At 46.2% G+C, this 27,120-nt stretch overlaps 1 protein-coding gene across 9 annotated transcripts in view; it reads left to right on the top strand.

The window, feature by feature from the left end:
- The window catches only part of LOC126525087 (cholesterol transporter ABCA5-like), a 201,818-nt gene that overhangs the window by 48,779 nt on the left and 125,919 nt on the right, over positions 1 to 27,120 (top strand). For 2 of the 9 annotated variants that reach the window (XM_072287329.1, XM_072287330.1), the window contains one exon: positions 2,377 to 2,446. The exons of the other annotated variants lie outside the window; for them this stretch is intronic. The gene's annotated coding sequence lies outside the window, so the exon portion shown is untranslated. The remainder of the gene's footprint in view (positions 1 to 2,376; positions 2,447 to 27,120) is intronic. 9 annotated transcript variants of the gene reach the window in all.

Here is a 27,120-nt window from a genome sequence, read left to right as displayed (position 1 = left end):
ATCGCCACCGTTTTTCCGGTGGCGCGCTGGTACTTTGCCGGAACTTCATTTCCATTACTTTGCATGTAATTGGTTTTCGTCTTGCGCATGAACACCAGTCTTCTATGCTCCGTTTCATATAGATAGCAACGCTACGGAGGCTATAGAGATACTACATTCACGGCACGCATTCGCGACCAAGAAAGTAGTGCGTCACATACGAAATAAATTTATATGTGTAATATGCGTACAATGCAGTGTAATTCAACGTAACGTTAGGGACCCTGTAACGTAAAACTATTCCAATCTGCATTTCATTTCAGTTTCCGGACGTCGAACTTACCTCACCGCTTATAGAAGCATCGGGCGTTGACCCGCAGCGTTGTTTAAACCTTATAGGAGGTCACTTTTGTCTGCTTTCAAAACGAATCGCATTGCGTATCCGGACAGGTTCTTCTTACCGGATTGGCTAACTAGAGGCGAGGAGCACGCGGCAGCGGAAAGGGTTTCGGTTGGGCCGAGCTCGCGCAGTGAAAGTTGATCACCGGATGAAGAGGGCAATGCCGGCGTCTGCGATTGGCCTGCTTCCCCTGGCTTAGCTTGCTGTGGCTGGTCGAAAATATATCGCCGCAGCGCGCAACGGAAGGTTATATATTCTGCTAAAGCGCATCTTCAGCGAAGAAGTGTCGGCACAGCGATGTCATAAACGTGGTGAAAGGACTCGACAACGTAACGCGGCCATGCAATAATGTACATTAACAGCAAATAAATTCATGCTTCCAGGCAACTCAGAGTAGCCAATGTCGAAGTGACCGGTAGGCAGACATCTTCGACTCCTTTCGGAACGGGGCAGTCTACGACCATTTCAAAAAAAAAAAAAAAAAAAAAAAAACGTCAGTTACTTTCGTCCTATTAATGCATCTTTGTTCCCTATACACGTCACTTTGACATGGCTAGTTTTCGCCGTTTTTGGGACGTAACGTGACGGACAGGCGAGGTGGGCGCAGCTCGAAAATTTTTGACCCATAGATAGAAGAGGGCGAATGGCAAAAAAAGGCGTAGAGTCAGAAATAATTATTTTTCCTTTCGTTTGCTTTAATCATGCATAATCAGTGGGTACACGTCATATCGCATAGAGAGATTTTAAAAAAAAGAACGTGACGTCGCGTGACACAGGCGAAGAGGGGGTGGGCCGAAAACTTTTTTTTGCCAATTGTGGCGGGCTCATTGTAGAAATGGAATAAGAACACTTTGGAATAGCTTTACGTTATAGCCCCCTACAGATCTGATGCTTTCGTGTGACAATATACGACATAATTAGATTAAAGGCGTCGCAGATATAAGTTTATAAACCAACGAATGAGGGAAGCGACACGTTTCTGTGACCAGCTGCTGCAGTGCACAGGTCGCGTACGTTGCCAAAACATATTGTACACCTGTGAGCAAAAGTATACGGACCACAGGGTCGTCGAAAAAACGAAATTTCTTTGTAATTAACATGCGTCAACTAAAATTGACGAGTACACTGGAAAGTTCACAATGCCAAGTTTGGATGCAGTCCTCAATTTCAAGTTGCATTCACAGGCAGAGGGAAAAAATCGCCTTTACCGGGCAACACCTGGTCCATATACTTTTGCTCACGGGTGTACGTCGCACACTGGAAGCCGGAAAGTGCGTGCATAAATAATTCGTGATTTGACGTCACTTTGCTTCCACAAGTTACAGTTTTATGATAACAAAGTAGTTGTTGCGCAGAAAAGGTCACGGAGCAAGAGCAACTGTGTACTGGGAAACGCGCGGAGTGCGACTTCTGTGACCGCACTATACTTGCACACACCTTCCGATAGCGTTGCCTCCTGTGTGTGAAACAGAGTGCAGTACGCATGGCGTTAAAGAAAACCTCACTGCATTCTGCAGCAAGAATTGGTCAGCATGTGCCAAACCGTGCAATATGACATACTGAATATGTGATTGGAAAATTCGCGGTGCATATTTACAAGCGGTTAATTGAAGATCACTGAGAAAAGGGCCTTCCCCGTGTAGTGGACATAAAACGGGCTTACGATGACGAACAAACTGCAAGATAATTAGGCATTTTGGGTTTCTGTCGCTCAAGAAGAAGGGAAAAGGAGAAAAAAAAAACTTATTGCGGCATGCAACGTGTATATAAAATATCTTGAAGAGGCGCACATTGTGTCGAGCATCCGTATATCCGTGCACTTTCTCTAATGCACCCCTCGCTAATCCCCCTGGTACGAGTAAATGAGCGCACTGCACAGTACCTTTTACATCATCATCCAGTAGAGCCGAGTCTGCTTATTGGTGCACTGGTGCTGCCTGAAAGCTGTTTGATGCATATAGATACATAACCACGCGACAACGCTCGCGACCCCGCAGGACTCTCTCTCGCCGGCAGGCCTGCCACACTGAACTACCAGACACGTGAAACCTGCGAGGAAACCCTGAAGTGAGTGGAATGCACCGCTACCGCGCAATACGCGATTACAGTGCAGTACGCGGCAGACAGATGGCGCGCATTTCCGCGGTATAACTTATTTGTCCCTACTCAGTGTATTGAAATATTCCGAGTAGAAAGGAGACCGTTACATGTGGCCTCTTTAGAATGACAACGTAGACCGCAACATTTCCTGGGATATTCTGCAAGGGGAAGGCTTGGGCGACGGTTGTATAGTTTTTGAGAGAAGTTTACCTAGAAGGGATCGTTTGCGTTGAATTGGTTACTGTGTTGCAATTGCAGTAAATCCGAAAATGACGGAGGGGGGGGGGGGGGGGGGGTCACACATTAAACCTATAAAATATGCAATTGGCAAAGTCTTACATTGTTTGCTGTACTTCATACGTATCTATTTCGGCAAGAAGTATTTCCGCGCAATATGAAGACCGTGAAAGATTGTTTTATTCAAAAAAGGGGCAATAGAAATGATCTCTAACTACTGACCGATGTCAATTCTGGCTGCATTTTCTAAATTATTCGTGAAATTCGTATGAAAGCGCCTGTCATCTTTTATTGACCGATGTAATCTCCAGCGCAATGCGAGTTGCAGAACAACAAATTGACTGGGCTAGCACTACTTACCCAAAAATAATATATATTAGAAAATCTAGAAAACCGGAAGTCAGTCTTGTGCATATTTTTGTACTTCACGAATGCGTTCGATTGTATAAGTCGCCAAATTTTTACTTTAAAAAAACTTGATCGTCATGGCACGCGAGGAGTAGTAGCTTCCGCAGGCAACATAGCAGGCAGTTCGTGCAAATCGCCAAGCAGGTCCTCAGTGGCATCCCACAACGCAGTGGTCTCTGTCCTTTCCTTTTGATTATTTGCGTAAATGAAATAACGAACATTGATGATTCAGCAAAATACAGTGTCGCCGATGGCACTACAACTTTCCTTTTTACTGGTTATTCAGTCTTACAAATTTCCAGTCAAGTCATGCTAATAAACTCTGCCACTAATCAAAGACTAGCCATACAGTAACAGTATAAGACCTAATGTTAATAAATGTAAGACATCATTGTTCCAAGTTGCTATTGTTACAGAAACAAGTTATTCGCCTAATTTCTAAAGTTCCATACACAACCATCGTTCCAAAGGTTTCGTATTGTCAATGTAAAATCACTGCACGATTTTAGACTCTCCCGCCTTTACAAGTTAGGATTAAGTATGAAAGATCCCACTCTCACTGACATAGACAATGTACCAAAATATAAAACACGCCATATACTGTGCAGATAGGTCCCGATACAGTCTTTGACTATGGCACCTCCTCCTGCATACTAAATACTTGTAATGTGACCCAACTTCTCATAATGTATTCTAATTCTGATTCTGATTGCCATGTTAGCACTCGCCGCACAAGTTACGGCGCACAACTGCTTCACCTTAGGTTACCCACTGTTCTGAATGAATTCTCTGAAGAAATGTGCAATAGATCCAGAGTTAGTTTTTAGTGTTCTAGTGAATTGCACTTAAAAAGGTGTAAAAGGTTTTGCACTGGCAATTCTCCCTCGGAGAAGCTTGCACATTCATCTTCAGTCCGTTTTGTCTGATTTTGGTTTTGTTTGATTGCCGTATTTTCACTGCACGATCATTCAAATTTTAGCTGATCTGCCACATGTCACTACTGCATATACCTGCTTTTTTTTTTCTTGCCGTGTGCGCATCCGAAAGTGGGCTGCTGCTGTTGCAGTAGCTGATATTCAAATAAATACTGCTGTAAACGCGCGATCAAACCTTGGGGGGCAGCCGCCCCTTCAAGCTGTTGTATGCAGCAGATCTTGTGCGGCTGGTCCTTCTTTTCGACGAAGGAAAATAAACACGGCTTGACGTCACGATCGAGCGTCCGGACCTTTTCCTAACTGGGGCTTTCTCGTATGACAGGAATATTGTAGGACATCCCTACGTACTATTTTTCTATGCAACGAGGCAGTTGTTGCACTGTCCCATCGCAAGAGCGATAACCACAAAACCAGGGGTATGCGATTCGCTTCCTCTGTATTGTTTCGTCTGATTAGCACTCTTCCGAAATGATTGTTGTGTGACTTTTGTACTGCTTTTTGCGTTGTCGACGAACGTCCGGTGTCAGTTCCACGTCATTTCCGTCACAATACGGCGTTTAAGGCTAGGTACGACGAACTTTTGGGGAGTCCAGAAAAAAAAAAATACCATCGTGTCCACCCCGCATGCACGAGCCACAAACGACCTTTGGTGTTTGCGTCGGGCGCGCTCTTTTTTTCGAATTTGGTTGACCTGCCAAAACTTAACCCCCAAGACACTGGGTCGTTGTTTGTAGCGGCACCCACCGAAAGGACGGCTTTCTCTGCTCACTCCGAATTCGACCGGATCACCTGTTACGCTAGCATTAGTGTCTGGTCACCACGCGTGCTGCGGGCATCGTTTCCCACAAAAATTACTAGAGGGTACCCTTGACACCTACACGGGAGCTGTAAGTATTGGTTTTGCCAGCGTGACAATTGTAGTTTGTAAAGAAATTTGCCTAAACCTAATTCTTCGGCATATGGCTTCGACCGGCATTGTATCTTGGCGAACTAATATATTTCAACAAAAAATTTCCAATTATTATGCCTGTGCGCAGAAACTTACGCTCTTCATGCGTTTAGAAAAACACGACTGCTTGGAAACGTAACAATACAAAGCACAATAAATAATGCCGCACGAATGTCTGTCTGAAGCCCCGGGCACAAAACTTAGGCAAATCCATGTATAAAAACCATCATTTCTGCAGTGCTAGCCGAACGATTGAAGCGCCAGAGTTTCCTCTGGTAAATTTCGTAGGAAACTATGCGGCTTGGGGCACGGTCTCCGAGACTGCGTGCGCGCGAAATCTCGGAGGCCAGCACTATTCTTTCGGCTGCGCCACCGGGAGACGGATATTTTGATTGACGCGGTTTCATAAAACCCCCTTTTCCCCCCCTCCACCTCCTTCACGCTATCCTTTTCAGTTATGATGTCCACGTTATGGTGTTCGCTGCTGCCTCCTTCCGAGCTTTTGTGCGAGTGGATGCGGGTGCGTTTCTTTCCTTTCCCCTCGTCGTTTGATCTCTTCCTATTATCGCTCGGCTACCCCTTACCCGCCTATCGCCAAGATTTCGGTCACCAGCGCGCGCGTTTTTTCCCGGCTGGTGGATATAAGCTTTCTTGCGATACATCGTCGGAATGTATGTACATGATGGTTGGGATGTGCGGTGCGAATAAAGTACGATGACAGTGCATATTCAAGAGACCATTGCCCTAAACGTTGGCGATCTCGCATAAAGCAGCACCAACATTCTGAGCGCATTAGCTCGCAGGACCCGAATTCAAGATATCTTTTTTTGTTCACTACTGTGTACATACAAGCCGAGTCGTTGATATGCGCGCTGTGGACAAATGGGACGAATGTGGGATGGAAGAAGGTGCGGGACCGATATGAATTGTGCGCGACTAGACATTGTTTTCCACCACTACGTCTCCTGGACGTTTACCTACAGCCTCTCTTTATAAGGGAAGGTGATAGTGTAAGTTCGACGAAAGGATTTCTTTTTTCCTTCGGCAACTTACCACGGGAAGTATAGCGGAAGGTAGTGCACGATACGTTCTAGTGAGCTGTCTAGATAATCAACACATGTGCGTCGCACACATATACAGACAGCTGCGTTTTCTCCCCTGCATATAATAATAATTAAAAAATATATATCCCGCAGAAACCACCTCCCGATGAATGTCGACGCTCATTCGATTAGCATTGAAGCAATGTGTCTACACACCGTATTGGAACAGCCGAAACGCGTCATGCGTATGAGGCGTGTGTGTATGCAGACGGGATGCTCTGTCGCGCTTCTCTCTGAACGCGCTGCGCCATCTGGCAGCGCCGCAGCGAAGTCCCCGCGTGCCGCATGCGAGTATATGTACATATTCATAGGGGCGTTATTTGAGTACATATGACGCCGGTATGACTCCGCCCAACACCGGAGAAATTTAAACGAATTTTTTTTTTTAGTCATTGAAGACCAATTAAGGCGACCCGAGTCGGCGTCACAGAGGCTCGCTGAAGAGCGGCACGTTTGACAGTGGCATATACCCCGCGGTGCATACCACGGGGTCGGCCAGCATTGTTACACTGCATTATCTCCGCGACCTGCCCACGAGAACGTGGAGACAGTCGCGAGGCATTTGTTACGGACAGCTGGCCTGAACTCGGCAAGAATGCATCGCATGAAAATTTTGATTTCGCCCTCGTCTGCGCTCCTCGTGATGCCTACATCGAGCAAACACACATATATATATATATACATATATATACGTAGTCATAAGAAATTCTCATAATACGCTCAAAGGACCCCATTTATACCAGTGGAGAGCATCGTGTCACGCGTTACAAACGGACGGACGGACGGACATATTTCTGAGGGCAGTAATAAAATCGCGAAGGCCACCTTTTGCAATATGCGCGCGCACAGTCCTGTCCGGCCGTGGTTCGGCGTATCTGACTTCTAAGGAATCGCGGCGTGGCCGTACGGGTTTCCTTTCTCAGGTAGAAAACGTTTATCTTCATTGTCAGCTGGAAGAACGCGCTAGCTTATCTGTGCGCCGCTGTGTGACTCATGGCGAGCAGCGTGGCGACGGAGTCGTCCTATCGAGGCCAGATGTAACCCAGCAGCTGCAGGCCAACGTGTGTAGGGGTAGGCAAATGAATGCTCTCGCATTTAAGTGGAGATGGGCGACTCTTGGGTGAGAGGGGCAGAAACGTTCAAAAGAGAGGATTAGCTCGGATGGTGAGATCGGGTGGGCCTGGCAGGTGCTTCTTTACAGGTTGTAGCCAGCGGACCAGTAACATATCCCCCAGTTGGGAAGCTTCATTCTAGAAAAGCTCCGGAAGATGTATTACGTGTGCGTTTGAACACTTGTTCGGTTGCCATTATGCGACCATAAATTGTACGCAGTAAGGATCTCATGTCGCAGTCTCGCTAACTACGTCAAAAAAAAAAAAAAACCGAAAAAAAGATCGCCCGTGTACCGTGCATTGGGTGCACGTTAAAGAACCCCAGGTGATCAAAATCAATCCGCAATCCCTCCACTGCGGCGTGCCTCGTAATCGCGTCGTGGTTTCGGCACCTAAAACCTCGCAATTAAAGAATACAAACGTATCAGCAAAACGTGAGACGCCACGTAGTTGTAAATGGGCAGGAGAACCGTCACACTCTGGCGCGCCGACACACATACTTCTCCTCCGCGGTCTTATCAGACTCGCTCGCGCTGCCCAAGTCCTCTTGGCTGCCTTTTCCGGTCGACGCCAGCATGTGGCAATCGCTGGAACGTTGTAGCGGCATTATTCAGCCGAGGGGCGCTGGAGAGGAGTGTGCGATATGTACTGCATCAGCGAGTACAGATAAACGCGAGGCCTGCGAATGTCGGAGCCGCGCCGGTCAGGCGCAACCGATGCACGGAACGGGGCAGCTGCCAAGCGAGCATAAAACGTTATCGCGCGCTCTTTACGAGACTGCGATTATCTTAATACTACCGATTTATCGCACAGAAGGAGCAAACGATTGAATTTTTATACGCGCAAGGATAAGAACCTGCTGCAAGGCCCTCAGAAATATTTTATGAGCTTTTTACAATAAAATACTTCGACTTAAATTAATAAAGCACGCGTCACGCTAGTTTCGGCGCGTATATTACTGCCCTCATACCGGCAACATTGTGGAGACGTCGCTCAAGATCGTAGCTCACATGGGGTATGACTTGAAGGCAACGAGCGAACGCGACAGCCATCTCCATCGCATCGCTTGTCGCTGTCGCGCGCAGGATCGCTTGCATGGAGTTTATACTTAACAGCGTACTTTCTCTTAACAACGTGCAATATCTGATCAACGAACCGTTCTAGGCAAATATATTGCATTAAAGGCACGGTTCGACTATATATATATATATATATATATATATATATATATATATATATATATATATATATGCATAAAGGAACGCATGGTATTGTGGTATTGGAGGACATCGATATCGATCATTGGCTTGAAGAATAATGACAAAAAAGTTTCAGCCATCTGTAAGGTACATACTTATATCACTTAAACAACAACATTCCGATACTGATAACAACGTACATAGCATTTGATACGGTATACATAATTTGTAGGCAATTACCGAAAAAGAACGAGGCTTGTTATGCAATCAGGGGGAAAAGTCACCAATGACGATGAGCAAATAAAAGACTCTGGCTTTCACTGAATGCTAAAATGTTGCTCGCAAACAACGTTCAATGCGTAAACACCTAAATGCACCAATCAGGTACCCCTCTCCAATGAAAATGTTGAAAGCTAGAAGCTTGAGCTCAGGAGGCACCGATTTCAACTTGTGTCTTAAGAAACTAAGCTTGCGGGTTGCAGACGCGCAAACGTCATCAACATTCCTGGACCAGGAAAGGGTATTGCTTATCATCATCATTCATCATTATCAGCGTGGTTAGGCCCACTGCAGGGCAAAGGCATCTCCCATGCTTCTCCAACTACCCCGGTCACGTACTAATTGTGGCCATGTTGTCCCTGCAAACTTCTTAATCTCATCCGCCCACCTAACTTTCTGCGTCCCCTGCTACGCTTCCCTTCCCTTGGAATCCAGTCTGTAACCCTTAATGACCATCGGTTATCTTCCCTCCTCATTACATGTCCTGCCCATGCCCATTTCTTTTTCTTGATTTCAACTAAGATGGCATTAAGTCGCGCTTGTTCCCTCACCCAACCTGCTCTTTTCTTATCCCTTAACGTTACACCTATCATTCTTCTTTCCATAGCTCGTTGCGTCGCCCTCAATTTAAGTAGAACCCTTTTCGTAAGCTTCCAGGTATCTGCCCCGTACGTGAGTACTGGTAAGACACAGGTGTTATACACTTTTCTCTTGCCAGTGTTTACGCGTGACGACGGTATCAGCCCACAGTTCCCTAGCTATGAACACATTCTGCCGATTGGTGATGCCACAATTACTGAGGAAGGTGTGTTAGCACTTATGCTCAACCTCGACGCTAAAAAATCGCCCGGAGCTGATGGAATCCCGAATGCGTTTCTTTCCCGGTACGCCGAATGGTGTTCAAAGTATTTAACCCTAATATTTGAGAAATCACTGTCATGCGCAGAAATTCCAACCAACTGGAAGTACGCGAAAGTCATCCCCATACCGAAAACAGCGAATCGGTCTCTCCTCACATCATACAGGCCAATATCTTTACTATGCACATGCGCAAAAATCCTCGAACACATAATTTTTAAGCACATTTCCGCCTTTCTTAACGACAACGCAATAATTGACGCAAGACAACATGGTTTCCGGCGAGGTTTTTCTACTGTAGCTCAGCTCGTAGAAACAGTTCATGACTTAGCGACAGCTTTAGATAGACAAGGCCAAATAGACTTAATATTTCTCGATTTTGAAAAAGCATTTGACCGCGTCTCTCACTCCAAGCTACTTCTTAAACTAAAACCCATTTTAAAGAACGACGCCTTAGTTAACTGGATTACAGCATACCTTTCATTACGCAAACAAAGTGTTCAGGTCAACGATGCAGCTTCAACACCCGCAACCGTAGACTCAGGCATTCCACAGGGATCAGTGTTAGGGCCGCTCCTCTTTCTTATCTTTATCAACGACGTCATCAGTGACATACGCGTCAAGATAAAGCCTTTTGCAGATGACTGCATTTTGTACAACGAAATACGCAATTCAAGTGATCAGGAAGCTTTAAACACCGCGCTGTATGCAATACAAACCTGGTGCTCGAAATGGCAGATGAGTATTAACCTCAAAAAGACTGTTGCAATGACCATTACTCGCAAAAAGAATCCCTTAACCCCTACTTATAGCATTAACAACCAGTCTTTATCAGTCGTGTCCACGTACAAATACTTGGGAGCAGTATTGACATCAGCTCTTAGGTGGAATGAACATGTAGCATACATTTATAATAAAGCAATGAAGAAACTAGGCTATTTAAGGCGATCAATAGGAAACGCTTCACCTGAAATAAAACTCTTAGCATATAAAACATTCATCCGACCCATTCTAGAATACGCTGCGATTGTCTGGGATCCGCACACATTAACCAACATCACTAAAATTGAGAAAGTCCAAAGAAAATCAGCCAGGTTTATTTTCAATTCGTACAGCTGGCGCACATCCCCATCACCTCTTCTAGAAGCTGCAGAACTGGAAAACCTTGCAATAAGGCGTTACCGGGGCAGAATGAAATTTCTTACTGTATAACAATCAATTAGGAATAGATAAAACAGCATATATTCTACTGGCTAGTCACCGTTACACGCGCTCTTATCACAACAAAAAGGTTAGAGATTTTACCTGCAGGACTAACGTATTTAAAAATTCATTTCTCCCGCGCACGATATCTGAATGGAACGCACTACCTGCCACAACTGTCGAATGTCCAACGGTTTCATCCTTTCTTTCTGCACTTTGTGAATAAACCATAGCGTTCTTCTCTCGTTTTTACTAATCAAATCATGATTGTGAAAGGTTTCTCTTATGTTGTTTTTTTATGCAGATTCTTGTTCAGTGTCTGTTATCTTGTTTGATCTTATTTCATATATGTTTTTTATTTCAAATGCCTACTCCTGCCTAAGGCCCGGTAACAAGGCTGGCAGTACATGTAAAATAAAAAAAATAACGGATAAAATATCATGGTTCGTCCGTTTCCGCGGAATGTGCACCCTGTGCACAATGTAGGGAGGCGGGTCGCGAGAGCTAGGGCTTTGTTGCGAGAGGCAAAGGATCAGGAGGAGGTGTCTGCTTTTGTTGACGCCGCATGGATTAATGGTAAAAATGCTTATTCGGTGGTGGTGGTAGATGGCAAAGGGAGCGTTAGAAATGCTGCTTCCATTTATACCAAAGATCCGGGGGTTGCCGAACAGGTGGCTATTGCTCTAGCACTGATTGATTTAAGAAGAGTTTTGGTGTTTAGTGACTCGCGATCTGCGATTAAAGCCTGCTCGAGAGGACTTGTTGCGGAACCGGCTAACAGACTGCTGCAGGGTAGGGATATCACTTCGCATCCAGTTACTTTGTTTCCGGCGCATATGGGGACCGTGGAGTGAGCCCCGCGTAACCTCAACGAGGTGGCGCACAGGGAGGCACGAGGATTAGTGTGCCGTGTACTCCCTGAAGGGGCTGGATCTCCCGCTCCTGAGTACAGGGACCAGCTGTTAACCTACAACGAAATCACTAAGCACTATTACCTAGGGCGCAGGGCATTCGCCCTGCCACATTCTAAATTAAATAGGCCACAGGCGGTTACATTAAGGCTCCTGCAGACGCGTACGTACCCCAGCCCGGTCATCATGAACAAAATTAACCTGGACTGCGGGGTTTCACTCTATTGTAGTAAGTGTGGGGGTTTGCTCGATTTAGAACACATGCTTTGGCGCTGCTTGGCGTTGGCCGGTGATGGTTCTCGAGGTGAACAGTGGTGGCAGCGGATGCTGCACAGTGAAGTGCTGGCGGACCAACTCAGCGCTGTCCAGAGGGCCCGTGTGACGGCAGAGGGGCTCGGCCTCTCTGTGCCGACGTGGGAGCGGCCCACATCAGTCCCAGACTGATCCCTCAGGACCTAAATAAAGTTATTCATACCATACCATACCACTGCCCGCGAATTATCGGAAGCTTTCTTCATACAGTCATTGGGGTCACAGTGCATTAGTGTGCCTTCTTCAGCCTTGTACAGTGCTGAATGTGCTTTTTTGAATCCTTTCGCGTGAGTGCGCTCTTGTGACGGAGGTTGGTGGTTCCTGCACATGGTGCTAACTGCGCATGTTCCTCTAGTTTCTGCTGTCTATAAAGGAGTGAAGCAATAAAATTATGTTAGTTCAGAATGGCACCTTGTCCTGTCGTCTTTCTTGTGTCCGTTGTGTTGCCCTAAACAAATTATGACCTCTACCAAGCTGCTAAAAAAAAGGCTATTTACAGCTCCGAAAGGGATAATTCCTGCTTCAAACCTCCTCCAACGTACCAAATTTGCGGCTCCCAGAGCTGCTTCAATCCCTACGATTATCGAGGCACTCGCGCCACAATCGCTGCGTCTACAACGTTCTGCACGAGGCAGGTTCTCCGTGCCAGCCAATATATCGCGAAATGAAAACACGTATAGTGCGGCGCTCAAATTGCGCAATAGGGAGTATCGTGATCGTTGGTGAATTTTTTCCATTGTGACAGGTTGCTTTTTGAGAAGCTGTGTTAGACGGCTCTGCCTACGAAGTTGGCCCACATTTCTCAACTGATGAATACTTTCAAAGTGCGCCAAACAATAAAATAAATAAATAAGCGCTTTATGCTACCTTGCCCAAAAGTGAAAACCTAATGGTTGGGCGGTATATGGCTGGCGGTAGCGGCTGGCTACCCTTTATTTATTTAATTTTGTATTAGCGATAGGCAGCGCGTATTTGTCTTTCAAGCATAAGTTACATAAAACCTTTATGCTACGTGTGCAGTCGCATTGCACCACTTCAGCGTTTTTGAAGGGATGTTGAGTTTGAGAAAATATATTAAAATAGTCTGGCAAGGCAGCCAGAGATGCAACGTTGGTTAAGCATAGTGGCACATCGTAGCGCCGTTCTAAACATTGGCTCCAAACACAGTCTCCCAAAGTAATCTCCATTCTTCCAGGTAACATAATACGAGTGGTCGAACGGTTGCCGTACTCGCTCATGTGAACTTCGAGACCAGCACCATGCGTGTTTTTATTTCTCGATATGTTGAGGCCAACATATTTTGCGGCACACGTAGAAAAGGCGGCGGTCGTCGAAAACCTGATCTGCGGGCGAAGCGCGTTGTCTTCTATGCAGCACTCGTCGAAGGCTGCAATGTAATCGCTGCTGTCTGCGTGGCTTCCAGAGACCACTACACAATTCGCGTCGCGCATACGATCGGATTGCAAAAAACTGATAGACGTATCGATAACATTCGAGAAACTGCAGCCGCACTGTGCGTCGAGAGCTAGCGTTTAAGCTTCCTTAGTTGGTGCAAAGCTGAGAGCGGAGAAAGATAAAGAAGTCATTGTTGTATTGAAAATTGAAGTAAACTGGCAACCTACTCGTAGCGGTTGTCGCCGCAGACACTACGCTTTTCCTCTCGTGTTTTCGCGGTACCCTCCTCCCTCGTTTTACGTTTATTTATTCAAGGTCCTCCTAGGTTCCGATGTTGAGTATTGCGTGAGGGTTGTTACAATAACGTAAAACAATGAAAAGAAGCAAACAAACTTGCACATCAGATCACCATTATGGAAAATGGAAGCTACAGTATAGTTAGCCATAAATTTAGTATGCAGTTTGTACAACTGAGATTCCGAATTCTTTAACGGTTCGCTTTGGCTGTTACGTCTGGGTGACGTCACTCGGAGAAAGTGTGGAACGTCGCGGCGCGAGCGAGACTTATGAACGGGTGGCGTTCTGCCTCGAGGTCGCGTCATCATTTTTGTTTCTGCAATTGTGGGCGATACAGCAATTAAAGGATGTTGCTATATGATTGACGGATTCGAAGGCGAAGGGTTGAGGACTTGTCTGATCTATCAGCTTAAATTAAAACTCCGCCTTAATCCACCTTGATCCACCCTGACCCACATTATTCCATTCTATGCACTTCACCTTTAGATTTCGCAGTGCGAGCCACAGCTGGTCCGGCACTGGCAACGTGACGTAATCACTTGGTCACGTGGGATTATGTACCATTGCACGATAACGCATGACGCCAGAGTTTTCATTTCGGGGGCGTATAAAGCTTTTTACTTCATCTTCTTCTTCATCACCATCATCATCATCGTCATCATCAAACCATTTTTATCTCCACTTCAGGACAAAGACCTATCACCCTGCAATCTAAAATTACCCCTGTCCTGCGCCAACCGATTCCAGCATGCACCTCCAAATTTCCTCATTTCATCACCCCTACTAGTTTCCTGCCATCCTCGACTGTGCTTCCCTTCTGTTGGCCCCCATTCTGTAACTCTGATAGTCCCCCGCTTATCCATACTACCCATTACCGAGCTCCATGTTTTTTGCCTTGATGTGAATTAGAATATCGGCCATACCCGTTCACTTTCTGATCCACACTGTTCTCTTCCTGTCTCTTAATGTTACGCGTAACCTTTTTCGTTATATCACCCTTTGCGTGGTCCTTAACTTGTTCTCAAGCTTCTTTGGTAACCTACGAGTTCTGCCCCAAGTTTTAGCACCGTCAGAATGCAATGATTGTAAATCCTTGTTTTCCATATAGTGGTAAGCTCCCAGTCAAGAGCTGGCAATGCCTGCCGTATGCACTCCAACCTATTTTTGTTCTGTGAGTTTCCTTCTCTTGATCAGGGTGCTCAGTGAGTAATTGACTTCTATAAACGTACTCCCCCACAGACTCTACAGGCTGACTGGCGATGCTGAACTCTTGTTCCCTTGCCACACAGCTGATGATTACCTTTGTATTCTCCATATTAATCTTCAGCCCTACTCTTGCACTTCATTTGTTAAGGTCCTCAATCAGCTGTTGCAATTCGTCCCCACTGTTGCTGCACAGGACAATGTCATCTGCAGACCGGAAGTTGCTGAGATATTCGCCGATAATCCGCACTCTTTAAGCCTTCCATGTTTAATAGCTTGAATACTTCTTCCAAGCATGCAGTGAATAGCATTGGAAAGATTACGTCTCCTTGCCTGACCCCTTTCTTGATAGGTGGATTTCTACATTCCTTTAGAAGAACAAGGTAGCTGTAGAATCTTTGTATATATTGCCCAAGATATTCCCGTATGCCTCATGTACTACTGCCTTACGTAATGCCGCTTTAATTGCAGGTATCTCTACTGAATCAAGCATTTTCATAATTTATGAAAGCTATATAAAGAGGTTTACTGTACTCTGCAGATTTCTCGATTAGCTGATTTAGAACGTGGATGTGATCCATTTAAGAATATCCCTTCCTAAAGCTAGCCTGTTCTCTTGGTTGACTGAATTGAAGTGTGGCCTTTATTCTATTGGAAATTATAGTGGAGAATAGTTTATACAATTCTGAAATCAAGCTAATGGGCCTGTAATTCTTCAATTCTTTAACGTCTCTCTTCTTATGGATTAGTGTAATGTTGCATTCTTCCAGTTCTCTGGTACACTTGAAGTCATGATGCATTGCCTATAAAGGGGCGCAAGCGCTTAGGGTTTTCGCCGTAATATCTAGAAAGTGGCACAGTCCTGAGAATTCGTCGTTGCGTTACCCGGTGATGCAGTCTAGTGGTGACGGGTGTCATTGCCTTCGGGATGTGGAGGGCGTGGCGTACCAAAAGTAAACAGAGTTGCTCTGGTGCTGGTCACAGGCTGGTGCGGGCCAACGTCGGCCATGGTGTGAGAGGTGAATGGGTGAAGTGTCAGTGAACGCGAAATATTTTATATTTATTGATCTTTATTTTGATATACTGCCATCTTGCATAGCAAGATATCGCAGGCGTATGTGCATACATACTTTCAATCAAATGAACAACGCATTTTAGGCGCAAAAATAGAAATCAAACAAAGTAGAAGAAGCAATATCAAGAAGAGGTCGTTATCTAAAATAACTTGTAATTTGGCCGGCGAATGCATCATTCAATAATTTGCGCAAGGATCTTCAAGTGCATTCCCAATCGCAATTCTATGTGAAAAAAACACACAAAAGAATCAATCGAGAAATTCAAAGAAGAATTTTAAGGCGATCACTTCTTTTGGTGGGCCGAGAAGGGTTACTGAAAACAATCCCATATAGGTTTTCCTATATCCTATATAGGTTATATAGGATATAGGTTTTCCCTTGAGGAACTTGCATAGCAGAGCAAGCAACACGGTCACAAGCACAGTCTACCGATTCTTTTACCGTACCACGCGAGCGTCGATTGGCTGGCGGTCAGCGCCTTCTAAGGGCGCGAAGCGAAGAGATCAGCAAGAGTAGCGCATGCGCACAAAGGTCACTGGGAGCGCAACTTTCGTCTGCTAGGTTCTATCGAGCAGCACGACACAGCCCCTTGCCTGATTAGCTTTATTCAAGATTCCCTGCTCATCAGAGATAAGGGCTTACAGTGAAATTTGTGCGCAGGCGCTGATCTTGGTGATGTCACCGCTCCACGCGGTTTAGGCGGCCCTGACCGGCCGGCCAACCGACGCTCGCGTGGCGCTGTTAAGAAATCGCCAGTGGCCTTAGTAGCGCCTTATTAGCGTGTGATATCTGTGAGGAGTATAAGTCCTAACTGGTGACATATAAATTTAGAGGCTTTTGTTTTTCTAAATAGTATGAAGCATGTCGTAATGTTTTCAATGGTGTGGTGACCACACATTCCATGTGAACTCAAGTAGAAATCTTATTCGTGATCAGTGCGCCGGTAATTTACATTCCTTGTTTGCATCTCGAAAGCTTCTTCTGAGATAACGCAAAGTTCTCAAAGCCTTATTGGTCATGCATTTAAATGTGAGCATGCCATTTTTGATCAGGGGAGAAAATAACTTAAATATATTTGAAAGTATATGGACGCATGCGAACTTTTGTGCTTTAATACAATATGTAAATTGTAATGGTTCTCTTTATTTCGGAAGGCCATCGAAACTGTTCTTTTTTTAAATTTAGTGACATTTGCCGCGTTATGTTGCATTCGCAAAAACGCGAGAACTCTTCATTCAAATCTAGCTAACTGATCATGAGTACTACTCGAACTAGAATAAAAGGTGCATGACATCAGCATATTGTATTATTTGAGAAGTGCCCGCCATTACATCAACGACATCATTTATACAGAAAACAAACAGCAGGGGACCCATGACAGAGCGCTGTGGTCATTATGGATGGGGTCTGTGGTCACATCGCTCGTGGCAAGACGTATATATGACGAATCGGCTTATGTGTATAGTCACCTATACCACAGTTGCAGGTGGGCTGTTAACGGCCCTCTTCACTACAAAATGTAACAACTGAAGCTATCTGAATAGCTTCACTCTTACAAATGTATGTCTTTGAGCATCATTGCATTAATAAAGTGAACAACTTCTATAAAAAGTCATTGATAGTTTCTATCAACGCGGACATATTTTCTTTGCTATGGGGGCGAATAATTACTGTGGCGCCATCTTCTGGGAGCGCACCTCTAACGTAGTTTGAGGGATGACGCTGTGTGCTCCTCGTATATTGGCGGCCGGCGTTCAAACGGCGCAACGCATGCTAGCCCCCCTGGACAGTTCGGTATGTGTCATCAAAACAAGGGAAGTTGCTAAATGGAATATGATTATTCTTGGGTAAACTGCAAACCCGGAGCGCTATGCACAACCTATCTTCACAAAATAAAGTGCACGAGCACTGAGGACAGTCGACGCAATGCAGTCCGCCGAGTCGGTTTTCTGCGTCAACGCAACAACGCAACAACAACACAACAAGCACAGATATGAAACATCATTACCGCGAAGCGCTAGCTTCTATTGATGATGGGATTAATGTTAAGGTTAAGAAGGAAAGGGGCCCAGGATGCTACCCTATGGCACACCACAATATACACAAAGCAGACGGGAGAGATCTTGATTTATGTCCACTCTCTGGACACGGTACTGGAATGGAAATGAAATGACAAAAAGGAAATGAAAACCCTTTTTTGCTACAGAATGCATTACAAAAGTTTTATAAAGATGGTGTGCGTTTTTTTACATGCAGACCAGCTAAAGATGACATGAAAAGGCGTTCACTTCTTAGAGCCAGACCATATTGGTTCTTAGAACCAATATGGTCGTAGAGTCTGGCTCAGCGTAGAGCTCATCAGTTTCGTTAAACGTTTTAGCCCTTAGTATTGTGCCATATTGGCACATCTGAGTCGATGAATGGGGGAACGCCGTTCGTGTGACGTTATACATCTATGTCGCAGGCGTGCCACGTTCGGTTACCGGGTTGACGGTACAGCACACCGACAAACGACCTGCTTGGATTCAGGAAACTTCTTGGTCACAAATATCCAAAGGCAACCGCAATCGTCGCTCACTTGTTCACTCAGGCTACGCTATAATCTACAGGGCCACGTAACACAATATGAACCTTTTGCCGTCGCAGAAGGCAAGCCAAGCTTGTATAGTTTCGTATTTAGTCAACCTTAGCGGTAAAATTGTAGTCCTAATTAAAAGTTCTGGGACAATGCAAGCCTCTGAAATTGCATACGTTAGAAGGATGTTTCCGATGCGTCTTGCACAGGTCGAGACCAAAAATTTTAATAAACCGGCGTTCGATGTTTGAAAACTTGGTTGCCGTTTTACACTGGCTTTATGGCGCCTGTGGTGCAACCTCGAATAAGCGCGAATTGAAATAAGCGAGCCTATTGAAAGTATTGGATGACGACTCAGATCAGAAAGACAGTGAACAGTTTGATTACCTTTATTGTTTTCAAATATATCTTAGACCCTTTTGTCGGCGAGCGATGTGAAATACTGAGAAACGCGGAATGAGGTCATTACGTCACATGATTTGTATCCTGAGGTTTTCTGCTATCTGAACTGCAGGTCGCCAAGAATTAAAATTGACTTGAATGCACTACTCGAATGGCGTTCACTGCACCATGATTGGCGTTTCGTGGTGGCCACTGTGAATATTTCTCCTTTATTGCGCACGAATAGTTTTAATTAGTTCAATTGATAAATTTACCTAATTAATGATATGTCGAGGAAAAAGTCATGAGGGGGACAAATGACCGATCACAGAATTTAAAACAACCTAGAACTAGCGAAGGCTTTCTTTTTATACGATAAAGAAAGCATGTGAAATAAATAAAAAGTAAACATAAATCGCTGTGACCATGACAACGTTTCTGCGCATGGAAGCACTGGGAACGGGTGACCGCGCTTCATTCTCGAAGTGTCAAGAGTTCTCGGCGAGCAATTGCGATCTTGTAACGGTTCGCTTTCCGGACCATCCAAAAACCGTGCCCCAGGTTTGCCCGTTCCTAGTATATACAGTGCACTGACGACGTTAACCTCTGTGACTGTATAACTGGTGTGGAGATGCATTGTTGGGTAAATTAAAAAAAAAAAATTGCAGGCATTGTTCTTTTTTTTTTTTTTGGTGAAGAAGCCCATACGTGACCTGGGTCGCTATATACGCCGTTATCGGTCATTTCTCGACATAGTCCACAACCTTTGCATTGGCACCTTATTTAATAAGTAAGGTAATAAATGCTGGCTCATTAAAATTAAATATTTGTTACTTGTTCACAAGGAAAAAAAAAGAAAGCTCGACTATCATTAAACTTATCCTATCAATATAGGGTATAGGCGCTTTTTACGGAAAGCCCGCGTTTATTTATTTCTTTGCAACATTTAGTTGGCACATCCTGTATGTAATTTATTGGAGGTTTCTAAGAAACTGTAGGGTTTCCTTTGTAGCGTCGTGCTAGAGTCGGGTGGATGACAATTTTTTCCCTGTCATGAATTTTTCTCGTCCTGCGGACTGCCGCAGAACTGATCTGCCGTAACCTAAAGGTGTTCTGCAGGGTCAAATAAGGAAATCTTTGTCTTCATATGCTTCCATTTCCCTCACATTCACCTCTACCAAGCTCAGGCAAAGAAGGAAAGAAACGTTTATTTGCTGCTTCGAAACGGACAATTCATGCTTCAAACCTGCTCCAACGTGCCAAATTTGCTTCTCCCAGAGCTGCTTCAAAACTTCCTTCACCGGCTCAATCCCTACGATTATCGAGGCACGCGTGCCACAATCGCTGCGTTTGCGACGTTGTGGACGAGGATGGTTGTCCACACCAGCCAAATGAAAACGCGCCTAGAGCCGCGCTCAAATTGCGCAAGAAGTAGTATCGTAATCGTGGGTGAATTTTTTCCATCGTGACAGCTTCCTCTCTGAGAAGCCGTGTTAGACTGCTCCGCCTATGAAATTGGCCCACATTTCTTGTCCGGTGAATACCTACAAATTGGGCAAATCAAGAAAATAAATAAACGGGCCCTTTGTATGATCTAGCGCAAAAATGAAAACCTAAGGTTTCGGCGGCACATGGTTCCCGGTAGCGGCTGGCTGGCCTTTAATTTATTTGATTTTATATTAGCGATACACAGGGCAACTTTCTTATCCCAAGAATAAGTTACATAAAAAGATTTTCGCTAGGTTCACTATGGCGTTGGGCCGCGTAAGCTTGTTCTAGAAGATGTTAAGATTGAGGAAATATCTGAAAAAAATCTACGACGGCGGCCCGAGAAGCTATGTAGGTTAGACACAGTTGCACATCGTGGTCCCGTTGCAAACATTGGCTCCAAGCTCAATGAGCACAATGTGAGGCAGTTTAGGACATACTTGTCTATGGGTGAATAAATTTCTCTGTCAGCATAAATTACTCCATGCGAAGTTCGAGCCCAGCGCTGTGCGTGTTTTTATTTCCCGATATATTCGGGCCAACGATTTTGAGAGACATGTAGCAGAGTCGGCGATCGTCGAAAATCTGATCTGCGGGTCAAGCGCTTCGGCTTCTATACATGACTCGTCGAAGGTTCCAGTGTAATTGCAGGTGCCTGCGGAGCTTCCAGAGAGTACTACACAATTCGCGTCGCGCATACGATCACATTACAAAAAACCGATAGAAGTATCGCTAACATTCGAGAAACTTCTGCCGCTTCCGTTGCATGCAGCCGCGCCATGCGTCGAGAGATAGCGTTCAAGCTTCCTTGGCCGGTGCAAAGCAGTGACCGAAGAAAGATAAAGAAGCCATTGTTGTATTGAAAATCGAAGTGAACGGGCACCTTCCCGTAGCGGTTGATGCCGCAGACACTACGCTTGCGCAGCACTACGCTTTTGCTCTCGCGCTTTCGTCGTCCCTTCCTCCCTCGTTTTATCTTTATTTATTCAAGGTCCTCCTAGGTTCCGGATTATTGCGTGAGGGTGGTTACAATAACGTAAAACAATGAAAAGAAGCAAGGAGATTTGTACGTGCAATCACCCTTATGGAAAATGGAAGCTATTCAATAGTTAGCCATAAAGTTCGTATGCAGTTTGTGCAATTAAGGGGCCGTATTCTTTAACGGTTCGCTTTGGAACCGGTTTGCTCTAGCTGTTACGTCTGGGTGACGTCACTCGGAGAAAGAGTGGAACGCCGTGGTGGGAGGGAGACTAATGAACGAGTGGCGTTCTGCCGCAAGGTCGCGTCATCATTTTTATTTCTACATTGTGAGCGATATATTAATTAAAGGATGTTGCTAGGCTAGTAAAAAGAAATATTGGTATGTATACATCACTTGCGAATTTAATTTCCAGTAAGAAGTGTGAGATAAAATTGAAGCGGGTGCTTCAATTTTATCTGCGTCGCTTTGTTTATTTATTTTGTTTCGTCGCTTGGTGGTGTGAGATGCGTTAAGCAATCAAAGCGGTTGTCTGCGTTTAAGTCGCTGTTCTACAAGAATTTCGTTTAGCCGTGGCTGAGCTTTTAAAGCAGACGATTGCGATGACGGTTCCATCCACGCAACCTACAACTTCGAGCGTCTTGCCTCGGTCAAACAAGCGTTCTTGACTGCGGCTTACTCCTACTTCGCGCAGAGGAATCTCACACCCTTTCTTCTTATCACTGAACCGTTACGACCCTAGCAACAGCACTAACGATGCGACTGACTGACGGCGGCGACAACCCAATAGCCTCTACATTCCAGACGCACTGCTGCAAATAACCCGTGGAGAAAAAAGGAAAAAAAAAAATAACGTAGGGCACACAGAACTTGCGTCGCCGTGTCAATGCTGCTAAACATTGTGGTTCCCAATATTCTAGCTCGCCGCGAATACATAGCAGTCTCGTTTTCTAGCGCTTAAAATGGTTTGGAATTATTCGCTCATGTCGAACGCGTTGTGCCGTCGCCGCTCCTCCCGTCGTCGGTTTCAGAGCGCAGCTCCTTGGCGCCACTTCCCACGTTGCGCGTCGTCGTCGGCCTCGCCGCTGTGCCTCGCCGTAACCGGCTCCGTAGCCGGGGCCAGCGTTCTGCTTTGCTGCGCGCGCTCCTGGCGCCATCTCACGTGCACGTCGTTATCCTTGCCCTCCCCTTGCCCTCCAAAACGGATCACGTGTTGTCGCCAATGCTCTCGCCCCCTTCTTCCACGCTGCACCGTCGCGGTGACTCTCGCAGCTACATTCCAGTCCGCCCTCGCCGTCCCTTCTCCGCTGTAGCGGCACAGCCGCGGTGCCGGCGGCGGGCGCTCATTGCCGCCTCGCGCGTGATCCACGGCTCTCCGTTGAAGTATGGCAGAATTTCTTCGTCAGGGTTAAGCCATGTTTCCTTTAACGCTAAAGTATCACTATCGTTGTTGCGTAGGTATGAGCACAGATCAGTGACATTAGGAGGCACGCTTGGAACTTTAGTATGTGACAATCATAAGGTAGCTGGTGGTTTGCTGTTATCGCACTGCGGCTTAGAACTAGAGGCAATTGACCGTGGAACACATTTGTGTTCTAGCTATTGGGAAGATTGCACGAAGGAACCGGAGATGGCGTTATATGTGAACACGTGATTATTTTCATTCAGTCAGTGTTCAAATGACAGAGCAGATTTTCAGCTTTAACGTTGGCGAGAAGATGCTTCCTTGCAACACGTGTTCCCAAACAGTACTCTTCACGAACTGCGAACTGGGTGCCTTTAAACTTGAAACCATTTTCTATTACACGCTGCTTATCCTTGAAGCAGGCAAATTTGACTATTACTGGCCTACCTTTATCGGGAGAAAAACGCCCAAGACAATGAGTGCGTTCGATATGTCTTGGTTCGGTAGTGGTGCCGAGGTTTCTGGAACACCAGTTTAAGAATTTTAGTTTCAGGAGATGACGAAGTCTCTGAAGAGTCGAAAAGACACGAGATTAGAGCGGCAAAGTCCGTTTTCAGCGTCATCGCAACGAGATTAAATAGAGTTGAGCTGGCTTGAAAATGTGAGATGAGACTAAGATATTTCCGATGCGGACCCTGGTGTGGCAGTTTTGAAGGAAACAAAATCAACTTTGACTGCGCGAGTGCTTGTGGACAGTATCTTCAATTCAACGTCGACAGAAACTTGCCAGTTTTTCAAAGCTATCATCACGTATATCATTTTAACCGCCTTATATTCGTTTAACAGTTTATCGCCATCATCATCAGCCTAGTTACGCCCACTGCAGGGCAAAGGCCTCTCCCATACTTCTTCAAATACCCCGGTCATGTACTAATTGTGGCCATGGTGTCCCTGCAAACTTCTTAATTTCGTCCTCTCACCTAACTTTCTTCCGCCCCCTGCTACGCTTCCCTTCCCTTGGAATCCAGTCCGTAACCCTTAATGACCATCGGTTATCTTCCCTCCTCATTACATGTCCTGCCCATGCCCATTTCTTTTCCTTGATTTCAACTAAGATGCCATTAACCCGAGTTTGTTCCCTCACCCAATCTGCTCTTTTCTTATCCCTTAGCGTTACACCCATCATTCTTCTTTCCATAGCTCGTTGTGTCGTCCTCAGTTTAACCAGAACCCTTTTCGTAAGCCTCCAGGTTTCTGCCCCATGCGTGAGCACTGGTAAGACACAGCTGTTATACACTTTTCTGTTGTGGGATAGTGGCAACCCGCTGTTCATGATTTGAGAATGCCTGCCAAACGCACCCCAGCCCATTCTTATTCTTCTGATTATTTTAGTCTCATGATCCGGATCCGTGGTCATTACCTGCCCTAAGTAGATGTATTCCCTTACCACTTCCCGTGCCTCGCCACCTATCGTAAAGTGATGTTCTAGGGCAGTTTTAAAAGTTTCCGGTCCGCGATTCGTTTCGACATCACCGGACAGTAGTACCATGAGTATCTTAATACATCCGAGAAAGTTGCACACATAAAGCTTAAAATACCCGAACATTTGTCGGTGCACGACACCGCAAAACGACAGCGATTACTGGTCTTTACACAAGTAAAATGATTGAAATACCCGACTAGGAACAACAAATGGGGTGAGTGCTCTATGTTTGAAGTGGTGCCGAGGACCATCGCAGTGCTCCGTTGAAGGCCAACATATGGCGCGCATCCCTTCTTGACAACCGCGGTGACAGCAGCCTCTGCAGGTTGCCATCCGAAGCCATGTATCAGGTCACGTAAGGGTGGCTGCGACCAATGTCGGGCTCCGTGTTGGCTGCGGTTTGTCCAACAACGGCGTCGCTGGCCAGTGTACGGATCCGTGCGTTGACAGGTTGTCTTTCGCGTATTCCGTACTACTGGAGGCAGCCACGGAGCAAAGCAAAAGGGCGACGTGGAACAACAAATGAAATGAGTGCTTCATGTTTGAAGCGGTGTCGAGCCGACTCATTGCTTCCGCTACACCCTCCTCCTCTGTGCTGTTTCTCGCGCTATCGCCGCTTTCTCCATCAACCGCTGCGCTCCGCGTTCGTTCTTTCATCCGCTGCGCTCGTTGGCTCGGTTAAGCCGCGAACGCCGGCGGTCGACGCAGGAACGGGCGTCTAAAAGCTCCGCTCTGAAATGTATTTTCAAGTCATGTAGAACCGTTCCGTCTACAATACACCTTCAAATTCCTTTATTGCGATAAGTATTATACTCACATTCTAAGCGACCTTTTTTGCCACCGTTAGGTGAAGCATACATATATATATATATATATATATATATATATATATATATATATATATATATATATATATATATATATATATATATATATATATATATATATATATATATTACCACTAGATGATTTCAAATTACGCGCGCCAGCCGCCTCCGGCATCCGTCCAGTTGTTTACTGCTACCTGCGAAAGATAGCGGCAGTGAAGCGGGCAACACGGGCTCGCAAGGCACGTGCAATCGGAGCAACCTGTCATCAGTGCGGGACACGAGGGCAGAAGAAGAGGTGCGGACGTTCTATCGAGAATCTCGCTTAGCTGTTTGTCGGGCGCAAGTTCGCCCAACGTAAAGTGATGAAAGTAGGGACACTCAACTGTGCGTTATAGTTCTGGTGGAGGTACGGGGTATGATTTCAAGCCCTTCTCGAGTCGGAGAAAGGAGCTTGGACTCACGGTGACTTGGACCCATAGAATTGACTCCTGTTGCCCAACGCAGTAGTCGTCGCCTACGTGGTGACACCCCCGAGTTTTCCCCTTTGCCGGATTCTATCGAAGCATCAACATCTGCTAACGGAAACGCTACCGAGATGACAACTCAACTCACGCCAACTCACATCGTAGTGAACTCGCCAATGACGCCAAAGCCTTTCGACGGCGACAAATTTGAAGGCACAGAGGACTGGCTGGAACGGTTTGCGCGTGTCCCTGAGTTCAATGGATGGAACGGAGAGCGCAAGCTACGAAACGTTTACTTCGCGTTAGAGGACAGCGCACGAACTTGCTTTGAAAACCGCGAAGCGACATTTGTGTCCTGAGATTCTGTCCGACAGGAGTTGCTTGCCACTTACCCGTGTACCGACCGCCGGGAGAGGGCCGAAGCTGCCCTGCAGGCAAGAAACCAGCGGAACAATGAAAGCGTGGCCGTGTATGTAGAGGACATGTCCCGCCTATTTCACCGAGCTGATCCGAACATGAGCGAGGACAAGAAACTACGCCATGTAATGCGGGGCGTAAAACAGGAACTGTTCGCAGGGTTGGTTCGGAGCCCGCCGCGCACCGTCTCTGAGTTTCGTTCTGAGGCGATAACAATGGAAAGCACGTTGTAACAGCGATGAAGGATGTACGACCGGGAAATGAACATCACCTCTGTAGACGCAGTTCCAGCCGTCATCGGAAACAGCGTGGAGGTAGTACGGGAGCTCGGGCGATCTGTAGTGCGAAGAGAGCTTCAGGGGCTACGGCTTGACCACAACGCTCCAACGCCCTCTTCGCTGGCAGACGTGGTTCGAGAAGAGGTCAGACAGGGGGTCCGGGGACCACAGTTCAGTGCGCAGCCCCAAGCCCACTACTGCGCCAGCCGAGCGTCTTGTATGCCGATGTGCTGCGGCAAACTCCCGGACGTGCTGACGTGACAGCCACTTCTTCTATGAATAGCTCGATGCCTCGAAATACGCTGCCGCCTCACGAGAGAAGATTTAGGAAGGCTGTTGTATGGCGCACTCCTGACCGAATACCTCTCCGCTACCACTGTGGTGAGGCTGGCCACCTGTACAGAATGTGCCACTATCGTCAGGCAGGGCTTCGTGCTTTTCCGGTGAACGCACCTTGCCATCGGAATGGTGAGCGTGCATTTGAAATCGAAGAGTACCTGTCTACTCGTCAAAGCTCCCCATACGCTTACCAGCAACACCAACCTCGATCAACAGCGCCATTGAGGCATCGGTCACCGAGCCCCCGCCCGCCGTCAAGCTTCCCAAGGCGCCGTTCATAGAGCCCGCGTCGGGAAAACTAGAGTCAGCGGCCTCGGGAGGTAATGCCGCTGCCGACGCGAAAAGAGAAGAACCTCCATCGATGATTCCAAATGACAATGGGGAACTCAGAAACCAGTGCCGTAAGAGCGACGTTGCTTCCGATTTACGTGTGTTTGTTGACGGTTGCGAAGTGAACGCGTTAGCGGATACAAATGCAGATTACTCGGTAATAAGTAGTGAGCTCGCAAGGAAACTGAAGAAAGT

The sequence above is a fragment of the Dermacentor andersoni genome, chromosome 3 (genome assembly GCF_023375885.2).
Source record: "Dermacentor andersoni chromosome 3, qqDerAnde1_hic_scaffold, whole genome shotgun sequence".
NCBI classification, from domain to species: Eukaryota; Metazoa; Arthropoda; class Arachnida; order Ixodida; family Ixodidae; genus Dermacentor; species Dermacentor andersoni.
This window is presented reverse-complemented; position numbering and strand designations above follow the sequence as displayed.